The 13,428-nt window shown below is 42.0% G+C and overlaps 1 protein-coding gene across 6 annotated transcripts in view; it reads right to left on the reverse strand.

The window, feature by feature from the left end:
- LOC126183358 (ATP-citrate synthase) overlaps window positions 1-13,428 on the reverse strand; it is a 167,834-nt gene that overhangs the window by 86,562 nt on the left and 67,844 nt on the right. The gene's annotated exons all lie outside the window — the stretch shown is intronic.

The raw sequence follows: 13,428 nt of genomic DNA on the forward strand, positions 1-13,428 counted from the left end.
GAAATTTCAATTGGGGAATCATTTTTCCTGCAAGTACACTATGTGATCAAAAGTATCCAGAAACCTAACTGAAAATTACTTAAAAGTTCATGGCGCCCTCCATTGGTAATGCTGGAATTCGATATGGTGTTGGCCCACCCTTAGTCTTGATGACAGCTTCCACTCTTGCAGGCATATGTTCAATCAGGTGCTGGAAGGTTTCCTGGGGAATGGCAGCCCATTCTTCATGGAGTGCAGCGCTGAGGAGAGGTATCGATGTCAGTCGGTGAGGCCTGGCACGGAGTTGGTGTTCCAAAACATCCCAAAGGTATTCTATAGGACTCCGTGCAGGCCAGTCCATTACAGGGATGTTGTTGTTGTGTAACCACTCCACCACAGGCTGTGCATTATGAACAGGTGCTTGATCGTGTTGAAAGATTCAATCACCATCCCCGAATTGGTCTTCAACAGTGGAAAGCAAGAAGGTGCTTAGAACATCAAGGTAGGCCTGTGCTGTGATAGTGCCATGCAAAACAACAAGGAGTGCAAGCCCCCTCCATGAAAAACGTGAGCACACCATAACACAACCACTTCCGAATTTTACTGTTGGTACTAACACACGTTGGCAGATGACGTTCACCGAGCATTTGCCATATCCACACTCTGCCATCGGATCATCACATTGTGTACTGTGATTCGTCACTCTACACAATGTTTTTCCACTGTTCAAATGTCCTGCGTTTACGCTCCTTACACCAAGCATGGCGTTGTTTGGAATTTACCGGCGTGATGCGTGGCTTATGGGCAGCCAAGTTTTCTCACCTCCTGCCTAACTGTCATAGTACTTGTAGTTTGGAATTCCCGTGTGATGGTCTGGATAGGTGTCTGCCTATTACACATTACAACCCTCTTCAACTGTCGGTGGTTTCTGTCAGTCAACAGACAAGGTCAGCCTGTACACTTTTGTACTATGTGTTCCTTCACATTTCCACTTCACTATTACATTGGAAACAGTGGACATAGGGATGTTTAGGAGTGTGGATATCTTGCGTACAGATGTATGACACAAGTGACACCCAACCACCTAACCACATTGGAAGTCCGTGAGTTCCATGGAGTATCCCATTCTGCTCTCTCACAATGTCTAATGACTACTGAGGTTGCTGATATGGAGTACCTGGCAGTAGGTGGCAGTACAGTGCACCTAATATGAAAAACACGTTTTTGGGGGTGTCCGGAAACTTTTGATCACATAGTGTATTGACATATCCTTGATGTGACTGAAATTTGCAAATAAAATAGTTCTTTCCTGTCAATCCAAAGCCCCTTGATGTCCTGTGCAGTGAACAACAACTAGAAAACTTGAAGCAACAGATTGTCACCACCACCATCTTTATCACAGTCCTCAGAAAATCTGACTCACCCATCCTTCCTTCCTTCCTTAACAGTGCTGCAAATGTACATGTTAAATGATGTCTTAGCATTAATGTTTCATGTTCTAATTTTTATCCCCCAAAGGTGAGAAATGACAGCATACAATTAATGACTTCCATCTAATTTAGCATAGGAATTCCTTACCATTATATGACTATCAAGTCAATGAAATCCTTGTTAAATGTACAGAGGGTCATAAAAAGTACTGGATACAACTATGATCTAGAACACAATGACCTTATTTCAATGTGGTGAAAGAAATTAATAGTCAGAAAATTTGTAACACATCCTTCTGTGAAACTGCTTTAGCCAAAATAGCACACACCTCTAAATTTCAATCTGAGAGGAAGACAATCAATAAAGTAGATTAATGCTAATACTTGGTGATTGGGTTGTAGAAAATATAATAATATTTTGATAACGGACAGTAGATGCACCTCTAAAAACTCACTAAGTAGGTTTTCCCAGTGTGGTAATTTATTGTATTCTTCTGAGGTTTGCTGCTACATCCTAAAATCAACTTTACATAACAGCTGGCCTTGATATTTCAAGCTCATTTTAGAACAAGGCAGCAAACCTGAGAAAAATACCATCTAAAACAATCTATTGTTCTATGAAACAGAAACTGCACAAATGGTTGGGTGGCAACCTCCAAACATATGATTACCATTCAAAACATAACAATCACCACAGATGATGCAAAGTCCATGCTACGTAGAGCACCAATGATCCCAAGAGGCTAATGTGACATCCTTCACGTTCTTTCCATCGAGTCAAACTAATGTTCCTAAAAGAGCCAATGAAGCTTACGCACTGGGCTATCTTCTTCCTACCGTTAAATGCAAAAATGGCTTTTAAGGTGTGAGCCTCATTTTCGCTGTATTTTGCTGGTTATATTGCACCTGCCCCACAACAAGATTTGGCCACTTATTATGTAGAATTTATGATGACCAAATACACACTATGGTGTATATGCTATTGCCTGATAATTACAGTCTTCGAAGATAACAAATCTCACATTTACAATTGTTGCCAAAATCCACTGCAATGAAATTCTGTCTCAAGCTTCCATAAACCGTTTTTAGACAGAAAATGCCCAAGTGGAAACCTAAATGTTTCAGATAGCAGCAAAGAGAGAAACTTCCAGTGTGATTACAACTTTAACAGTGTCCGAGCATGGGCTCGGTATGAGTTATATACAGTTTGCTCTCTCCCCCTTGTTATTTTTCATAATTTAGACACAGAATATAAACAAAAATATTCGTCCGAGATTTATATATTGTGTACTACAACATCTGTTAATTTCCCTTGCTATTTTAGTTATTTGTAATGAAAAGTGAATTACTATGGAAAGAATGTTACCAGACCCATTATTTTACACTCATGTTAGTTTGTTTTGCCAACTTCCTACCAAACTGTCAGGCTCCAAACTAACCTAGACCCATAGCTACACTAAAGATCTACTTATCACAACAACAAAAATTTTGTAACGAGAAACAGAGGAGGGGGGAAGGGGGAACTATAATACTGTACCCACAGGCTATTAAAAAAAAAATTGTGAGCAAACTGTAGTTCACAATACCTTAACAATAAATCAAGTCCAGCCACTTCATACACTACTAAACATTTGTGATTGTTCCACAACATATTCCTACAACTCATTACTCCCAATCCTAGCTGTGAGTAATTAATCTTGTTGTTACTTTACAAGGTACTACAGTTTCATGAATCACAGAACCTTACATGTCTTGACATTAAGAGAAAGTTTGGCAGTCTTCACACTATGGTGGTATTTTGTTGGGATATACCATGATATTACTATTATCGTCATCAGCTAACACTTCCTCACATATAACTACTTGATCTGCAAGAAGACCAGAATTTCAATTTATAATATCCACCAACTAATATCACCTCCACATCTATGACTCTATTGTAGATGAAAATTCAACAATAAAGTGCTGCAGTCTGGCAAATTAAGAAGTTCTAAATTCACTCATAACTTTTATTCTGTGCGGTAGTGAACTGTAAGTTTTTGAAAATCTAAAAGTGTGTAATACACATGGTTATCTCTAATCCTAACTTAGGATGTCATGTATGAAGGGTATGAATTGAGCTTTATTGGCAGAATGTTTTCAAATTTCATTCTCATAGGATCTGTGATACGAGGGTTGGAACTTAAATAGTGGCAACTATTTATTCACAACAGATACAACAGAGTTACATGTTTGCACCTGTTACTTTCCTTCAAAGTAGTCACCAGCTTTGTGTAAAACCCATTGCCATTGATGTGGAAGGCATAATATACCATTATCAGAGCCCGTTCTGTTGATGGTGAGAATGGAGTGGTCTACTGCCTGTCGAATCTCTGGAACAGTTCTGAAGCGAATGCCACGAAGTGGTTCCTTCATCTTCAGATTCAATTCAAAGTCTCAAGGACTTAAGGCCGGGGAGTATGGTGGATGGTACAGTACTTCCCAGTCCCATCGACCAAACAGAGCAGCCACAGCTTACGCTGTATGCACCTGCGCATTGTCGTGCAAAATGATGGGTGGGTTGCGCAGAAAGTGTCGCTGCTTCTTGCACAAAGCTGGTCGCAGGTGATGCTCCAAAAACGAACAGTAATACTGCCGTGGAGGAACGTAATGCGTTAGGATAACACCATCACAGTCGTACATGAGAATCACCATAATTTTGGACCGCTCCATTCGCACCATCAACAGAACAGGCTCTGCTAACAGTATACTATGCCTTCCACATCACTGGCGACGGTTTCTACACAACGCTGGTGACAACTTTGAAGGACAGTAACATGTGGAAACATGTAACTCTTTTGCATTGGTTGTGAATAAATAGTTGCCACTATTTAAGTTCCAACCCTCATACAAGAAGGTGAAAAGTGGAATGAATTCACTTTCACGCCCTGAGTAGAGCCAGACAAGGAAGCCTGTGGGCCTTATAGCACTGTTTATTTTCAACACCACCAACACTGTCATTTAATCACTCATCATCTTTATAGTTGTGTGGCAACTAAACATGAGAAAAATTCCATGATATTTATTTTTCAACATTTTGATTTATTGGATTGGATTGATGGGATTAAAGGGACTAAACTAAAAGATCATCAAACTAGAAATAGTCCTCTGAGAGAAAGGACACAGAAGACAAATCCTGATGAACCCAATTGTAACCAAGAATCAATAAAACCAAGACAGGGAAGCAGTAGAACGGTGAGAAAGAGTAAGGTGTGTGTGTGTGTGTGTGTGTGTGTGTGTGTGTGTGTGTGTGTGACTTGAACCAGAAAGCAGCTGGAGGTCTCAGGGGCATGTTATGCAGCGGGAGACACGCAATCTGCATCTGACTGGTTACCATAAGAAAACTGGCAATGAGGACACATTGATAAATCTTAGTAAAGAGATAATGATGATGAGACATTAAGGCAACAACAAATGTATAAGAATGAGAAGAATAAAAAGGAGGGAAGAGCAGGAGCCATGCTGGACCACCAAGTGAGGGCAGCCATGGGCCCCCCTAGGACAGAACAGGAGCCACTCCAATCCCTCAAGCATTCGACAAGGTCAAAGTGCTCTACCTCACAGAAAGGAGTAGAAACCAACTTCACAAGTAAAACCAGATAGGCCACTTTGGCATAATTGACTAGCACCAAAGGCAGCTTGTCAGCAAGTTTAAGATTTCATTGTAAGATAACCAAATTAGGGGAATCCAGTATGATGTGGGTCACCATCAGGTACTACATCCTTATGTCATAGGATGCAGCCATTTGTCAGACGTGTGATTGTGACTCCGGTTCTGAGGCTTTGTTGCAGGAGGTGGAACCTCCTGCCTAGAAAAAGAAAACGGTAGTCTGGATACTCAGATGAATAGCAAAAGCATATCACATAATTGACCAGCAGTTGCTGGTGCCTAATCTGCAGTGGAGGGACTCCACCCTCCACAAGTAGGCTAGTCAAAGGGCTAGTCCAAAAGGCACCTGTCCAACAGTGTACTGAGTCCACTATCTGTAATGCCAAAGGCAATACTGAACCATATGTCAGACTTCTATAACCACGCAAGTAGAGGATCACAGCTTTGTAAAGCCACAGAAGCATAGAGTGAACTGAGAACTAGCTGGTGTTACTGAGACAGCAAAGAGTATTAAAATGTGACCAGCACTTTCACTTTGGTGAGGATGAGGAAGCCACGTTAACCAGGGATCAAAGAACAGCCCCAATAAATGATAAGACTCAAGCACATTGAGCAACTGATTGTTGAGGTGGAGTTCTGGTTGCAGATAGTCAGTACAATGGTGACAGAACTGCATGACATGTGTCTTGGCTGGCCTAAGACTGTGCAGTTGCATGGCACCCTGCAGTCAGTGTTTAGCAACACCCACAGTTGTTGAGCAATAGTAAAAGCAAAAATCATCAGCATACAAGGTGGGCGACACTGAAGGCCCCACAGCTGTAGCTAGACCATTGTTAGCCACTAGAAAAAGGTGTATCTCAATACAAAGCTCTGTTGGAATCCTGTTCTCTTGTATTGAGGGGGGGGGGGGGGGGGGCGGCGAATTGAGTAGTACCAAGCTGAAACTGGAAAGTACAGTGTGATAAGAAGTTCTGGACAAAAATCTGGAGCAGGTCCCAGAGACATCTGGATCTACATTTACATCATACTCCATAAGAAGCCTAACAATGTGTAGCAGAGGGTACTTCTGATACCACTAACTTATCCCCCTTTCCCTGTTCCACTCACGAATGTCAAGATGGAAGAATGATCATCAGTAAGCCTCTCTATTAGCTCTAATTTCTCGAATTTTCTCATCATGATCATTTCACAAGCTGTATGTAGGAAGAAGCAATATGTAGTTGGACTCTTCCATAGTTCGACTCTTCTCAGGAAATGCTGTCTCGAAGTTTCAATAGAAAAACCTCTCTGTGATGCACATTGCCTCTCTATTAACACCTGCCACTGGAGTTTGTTGAGCACCTCTGTAGCGCTCTCGCACCGACTAAATGATCCCATGATGAAATGCGCCACTCTTTGTTGTATCTTCTCTATCTTCTCCACTCACATACGGTTACAAGTAAGTGATGATGGCATGCAGCGTCACAGGCCTTTTTCAAATAGAAAAGACAGTGATAAGGTGTTATCAGTGAGCAAAATCCATCCAGATACTACACTCTAGGCAGACCAAATTGTCAGCAGTAGAACAGCCTAACCATCCTTGGATGGAGTCAAAAGGCCCCAAGATTCAAGATACCAACACAGCCATAGGCTCAGCATATGTTTGAGCAACTTGCAGGGAACATTAGTGAGACTAACTGGGCAATACCTGTGCATCTCAAGGGGGTGTTTATCCGGTTTCAGTACCAGGACACTCACATTCTCTTTCCACTGAGATGGGAACTCACCCTCCCTCAAGATACATACAGTTGAAAATTGTGCCAATCCACCAATAGGTGTTTGATTCTTTGACTATGAACGAAGTCTAGGCCTGGAGCTGCATCAAGGGAAAGGGCTACCACACTTGGTATCCCCACTAACTGAACGGCTCCACGTGGCATGTAATGGAAGGTACGTGAATTCGCTCCAACTACTGTTTCAGGACACAAAATGTGGGCTGATAATTCTCAGATGCAGAAGCTAGAGCATAGAGTAGAACAAAATGTTTGGCAGCAGCACCTGGATCAGAGTAGGCAACACCATTCATAGAGATACCAAATACACCTGTGGGGACGGGTGTGCATAGAAGTGTCAAATCTTTGCACAGACATGAGGGGGTGGGGATGCAGTCCAATGGTAGTGACTTATTGTTCCCAGCATTATTGTTTCTGTCATTTTATTAGGTGGCGGACACAGGCAAAAAGCCCTTTAAAGGCAATGTGCTCCATTGAAGGATGTTGCTTATGGCGTTGGAGAGCTCATCTGTGATCTCTAAGGGCCACAGCTATTCTGGACGTCTATCAAGGCACTGTCTTCTGACAGGGCAATCCTGAGGAATAAGGGATGGCTAAGTTGGCTGCCAATAAAACGGCTGCAGTTGCACTCTGGACAGCCACATCAATATCTCCATATGGCTGTGTCTTAAGGGTGACAGCAGAAGTGAAGGTATCCCAGTCGTCAGCATTGTTTAGAGCCCCTCCAGGGCGACACCCAAGTGAGTGATGCTGAGGTATGGATAGGATGATCAGTAAGTGATCACTGTCACACAGGTCATTATTGACTCTCCAACAGATGGAGGGGAGAAGACAAGTGCTACAGATGGAAAGATCAATGGCTGAGTAAGAGTCCTATGCCACACTAAAGTGTGTGGGGGCCCCAGTATTGAAGAGACAAAGATCAACGTCTGTGAGCAAGTTTTTATACCTTTGCCATGGCTGGTGGTCATGGTTCCACACCACGAAGGGTTATCGGCACTGAAGTCACCCAAAATCAGGAAGGGTGGGGAGAACTGAGAAATCAGTACAGACAATGCATTACGAGACACTTCATGATCAGCAGGGAGATACACATCATAAATGGTAAAATCAAGGCTCCTAGCAAGAACAGCCACAGACTTCAAAAACTAAAACGTATTGAGTGACATGTGTTCACTGTAAACACTCTTTTATAGTTGGTAAGATTCTTAAAGAGCCTCGTAGCTATGGAGGGTAGGAGGTCTGCATAGCTGAAAACCAAGTTTCCTGGAGAGCAATGGAGAAAGCTGAGTAAATTCATAAGAGATGTCAACACTCAGCCAGGTGGTGAAAAAAATGCTACAGTTCCACTGGAGAATCACGCTATCAGTATTCTGGGGAGGGGGGGGGGGGTCACTGCTAGGAAGCAGGTAACGCCCCAGATTCACCTGCTGCCACCGGTTGTGAGGATATTGCATCAATACACACTGGCCCTGAATAAGTTTGTGTGTGGGTCGGGGTGGGGGGACCACCAGGAACTCCACCTTAGATACACAGGCAGTCCATGTATGGCACGGAGTACAGCAGTTTGTCTTTCTTCTTAGAGGGCTACTTCTGGTCATCCTCCTCCTTAGATGATTCCAATGTCTGTGAGGGCTTGTCTGCCTTAGTTTCAGGGACAGGGGAGGAACATGAAGCCCTATGACCAGCAGCCTGCGACCTGCTTCAGCCACTGGCTAGTATCTGGTTGCAGGTAAACATAAACCTGGGAGGGGAGTCACCCAAGGGACCTCCTCCTGGTGAGAGATGCCAGAGGAGTACGATGTTTCTCTGGCTGGAGTTGGGGACCGATGTCTACAACAGGTGGGGAGAATGTGATTTGATAAAGCAGTTAATATACCTGCACAATAAGACTTTACCTTTTGTCAATAAATAATCATCAATGCTCCCAAAGTGGGCATGGTGGAAGCAGTAGAGGGAGTGGGGAGTGGGTGTAATTCAGTGGCTCCGAGGGCATTGCATACAAGGTACAAGGGTGAGGGTACTGATGTTAGAGTAGATGGCATCGTTTTACCCATAATGTATGTCACTGCCATACATGCAGGATGCAAATGTTCATACTCCTTCTTGGCCTTTTGATACATCAGTTGGTTAAGAGTCTTCTATTCTTGGATTTTCTTTTCTCATAGGAAGACGCTGCAATCAGGTGAACATAGAAAATGGTGCTGTCCATAGCTGACACAGAGGGGGAGGGGCACAAGGAAGACCTGTGTGCAACTGACGTCCACAATCCCTCTTGCTAAGACACATGCCTGAATATCACGCATTTGAAGCTCTGCATTGGAGGGAGTACACACGGATTCACATCACATCGATACCCCATCACCTTGATCTTTTCTGGCAACGAGTCGTCTTCAAAAGCCAAGGCAAAAGCTCCAGCAGCAACCCTATTCTTCTTAGGTCTCCATTAGACACCATGGACAAAATAGACATAATGAACACCTTGTCACTCCAAATTCACAAACCCATCATGGTCTGTAAAAGGTGCACGCAGTAGAAGATGATACCCTGTACCATACTTAGACTTTCATGGAGGGTGAGAGTTACAGGAATGTCACCCAGCTTGCCGTAGGCGAACAGTGCTCGTGACTAGGCAGGGGACGCAGTTTTTATCAGAACTGAACCACTCTTAATTTTTGAGATCAATGCTACTTATCCAAATGTGTCCTCAAGATGTTCAACAAATAATAATGGCCTTGTGGCCTAAAAGGAATCACCATCAGTCCTAGAACAAACTAAGCATTTGGGGGGAGTATTTGTCCTGATGCCTCTTAGACCTAAGTAGCTCCTACAGTGTAGCAACAGATGGTAACATTTTGAGCTCATATCTCTCCAAATTATAAGAATTTTTCCATTCAGAATAGACTGCTGGGGCCATGCAGCCACTAACCATAGATAGCTTACTAACATGAGAGTCATCCACCATGGTGTCACCCTCTCTGAACGGGGGCTCTACCCATGGGTGTCACATGGCCTGAGCAAGGGCTACCTGGTCAGTATCTGTTGCCTGGAGTCCTCAGGCCTCAGCCACAATGGGCACATACTCCTTGGCATATGTGGGGACTTGCAGCTCAGGCACCTACTGTCTTGAGTTTTACCATTGGTAGATAGGAAGGGTGCACAGATAGAAATATACAAAGGTGAAATACACACTGCACTGGGAAATCTTCCTTGCACGATCTGCACTTCTGTAAAATTTGGAAGAGGAATGGTAGGTCAAACCCAACAATGGGTACCATGTAGTTTAGGATGAAAAGATGTGTAAAGTGCCGGAAGAGAAGAAAAGGGAATGTGCAAAATCAGAAACCAAATTCAAGAGTGGTTGGCACCAAGAAGATCTCCACATGAAAAGCAGAGAGGAGGGGAAAGAATAGTAGTGCTGCAGCACGAAAAGGGAAGTAATACTGCACGGAGTGGAGCCCCGTGTTGGCTGAGCATATACTTACAAAGAGAGTTGAGAGACCGCTGGGTTGGGGGGGGGGGGGGCGGTTGATTATTTTTTGTCTGTTTTGATCACTGTTTCATCATCCAGTGCCTGGAAACTAAATATTTGTGTATATAAACAATTTCGTCATAGTTAAGGGAGTCAATGAAGATTAACATCTGCTTGCTGCGTTTTATGGTTAGCTTTGTAACTATTCTGCAGTAGCTTTTGTTTCTTGAGAGGTTTCTTTATATTGTTTTTACATGAATTTAAGTCTCAATCACCTTTAATTGTTCTGCCAGCAACAATTTTTCTACAGATAAATCAACTATTTGCTTGATATTTATCCATAGCTCCTCTGCGGGTCAGAATTTTGCCTGAGGCATGAAAAGATTTCTGTCTTATTCAGTTGACTGAATGCGTAGACTTTTCAGCATGTTTTGTACCCCTTTGTTTCTTGATTACTATTGTTGGTGTAACTGCAAAGTGTTCGCCAGTTCCAAATCTCTAAGCGAACTTAAGGAGGTTAAGTTTGTTTGTTACGAGCAAGTCGAATATACTTTCACCTATTACAACATGTCTTGAAAAGATACATATCGGACTAGTGAAACGATTTTCTTTCTGAAATTTACAGTTTATCGTATGGGTGGAAGTTTACAGTTTATCGTATGGGCAGCCAGTAGATGATTTCAACTACAGCTTCCAGCCTATCTCAGATCTTTTCCAAAGTATTTTGCAAGCACACTATTTCTAAAGCATTGAATTGACGTTTTTTGTCTGTTGCTACAAGCACGTCATCTCCAAATCCAATGAATGTTGTTGTTTCTTAGATCTTTCACCAAAATCTCATTAGTGCCAGTTCTTGGTTGTATCATACTTTTTGTACTGAATATTATGTGACCCCACTGCTTCTCGGAAATGTTTCAAACTATAATAGTTTTATGCGAGAAGTTCTACAACTGAGCACTGAAACTTCAATATTGTCTACTGTTGTGAACATTTCTTTGTTTCTGGAACCCTATGAGATGCTCTTCAATAAAATGCTAGGTGTACTTTGAACTACTAATATGTTTTTATATTTTTATAATCTTTTTTTTCTTTAGCAAGAAACATGTTTAAAATGGTAAACTGTTAGGGTGGTGACCATATTTCTACCATGTACATGATCAGTGGTGGCTGCTGTGTAGAGCACAAGAGCACGTGAACACCCTAACTTTCAATGTCTTGTGGCTTTATTGGTTACTTTTCTTTGAATGCTGCTTAATGTAACATAGATGCTGTAATCTGAAAGACACAGCACTTAAATCTACCGCACTGCTGCTTCTCTAGAGTCCGTGAAACTTGACATCAGGGTCACGAGCACACCTTCGGTTGTGCACGTTTTAAGGAGCTTTTCCACATGCGCAACTGGTGTGACATAATTACATTACGGGCCAAATACATACAAATTTGATAAGCAACGTGCACGGTTCACAATGTGCACAGCTAACCCATACCAATCAACTAAAAGTTTAAGGCAGTGCCACCATGTGATAGCACACTGAAGCAGACTTTTATCTCCATTCGCTCGGCATAAATCCTGCTAGATGATAGCAGACTATTCAGACATGCCAACACACTGCCTATATAGTACAATTAGATCGGATGTCAATATACGTTATACTGAGAGGAAAAGCTATTTTGTGGGTTTCTGAATAAGTTACAGTGTATCAAGTTTTGAATTTTATCACATAGTAATATATTTGACACTGACAATCATAAGTGCCTTATGCACATCACCGTCGATTGTGAGATTGTGGCATTAATTCATGTTTCTGAAATCTGTTGATCTTATGGTGAGTCAGGTTTATCTGTGCTGTAAGCCCACATTGTGTGTATGAAAATTCATGAGAAACTGTATTACCAGTTTCTCTTATATTCACTTAAAAGGGAGATCGACAACATTGTGCTTTAGGCCCTTGTGGATCTCAGCTCCCATTTGTATTCCAGTCAAGTGACCACGTTGAGCAGACAGAACTACTTGAGTTTAATCATTTCCGCAAAAGGCAGTTTGTGTTTGGAGTTGGTTGTTTACTGAGCGAGAATCGGCATTCATATGCAATGTAAGCATGAACTATCTCGAATCTATTTCACATTTTAACAGGGAAGTAAAGCTGTGAGGATGGTTCTTGAGTCGCGCTCGGGTAGCTCCGTCGTTACCACTTGCCCGCGAAAGGCAAGGACCCAAATTCGAGTCGCGGTCCGGCACACAGTTCTAATCTGCCAGTAAGGTTCCTACCAGTGCTCATTCCGCTGCAGAGTGAAGATCTTATTCTGGGAACAGAAAAGTAAATCACCATGAAACGTTAGACGTAAAGGAACAAGGGCTTCCAAGACCAGATCCGTTGATTGAGGGAGTGACAAAATCAAATAAGCGTGACTACAAGCGAACATTTGACAAGGAAGTGCACCATTAGCATAAGTTGTGTGCGCAAGCAACGTAAAAATATCCGATATTCAGCCTGGAAGTAAATTCGTGGACTAATACATGTGTTGGGGATTTTGTACATTTGTCAGAAAAAATGGAAAAGCACAAAAACTCCCACTTACACAAAAATGCGAAACAGTGTTGCGAAAGCTTACACATCATTTCGTTATTGCCCTAAATTGTACTTAATTATGTACAAAACAACAAAGTTCCACAAAATCAATTCTTTCTTTTAACAGTTAAGTTATGTACATTATTATTATTATTATTATTATTATTATTGGCAGTGGCTGTAGTTGTATAAACCTGTTGATAAGCATAACTGTTATACAGCAGATTAATTTCACACTCTCAAATTTACCTGAATCTAAAATTTTGTGAACACTCAAAATGTGAACTCATGAGCTGCCGCTGTGTATGCTGACACAGCAAATGCACTCGCAGTTTTCGATTTTCAGGACTACGTCTGGCAAATCGTATTAAAGTAATGCAATGAAATATTAAAAGTGTTAAAATAATGATGATACATATAATAAAAATTAAACTGATGAATAAAAAATAAATAAATCTTCCCAAAGTCCATAAATCGCTCTGGCGCACTGATTTTGTCGCTTGGTGACAAGTACCAATGGAACATTTCACGACCTTCCACTATGTAAAATCTTTTT

Source organism: Schistocerca cancellata, chromosome 4 (genome assembly GCF_023864275.1).
Source record: "Schistocerca cancellata isolate TAMUIC-IGC-003103 chromosome 4, iqSchCanc2.1, whole genome shotgun sequence".
NCBI lineage: Eukaryota > Metazoa > Arthropoda > Insecta > Orthoptera > Acrididae > Schistocerca > Schistocerca cancellata.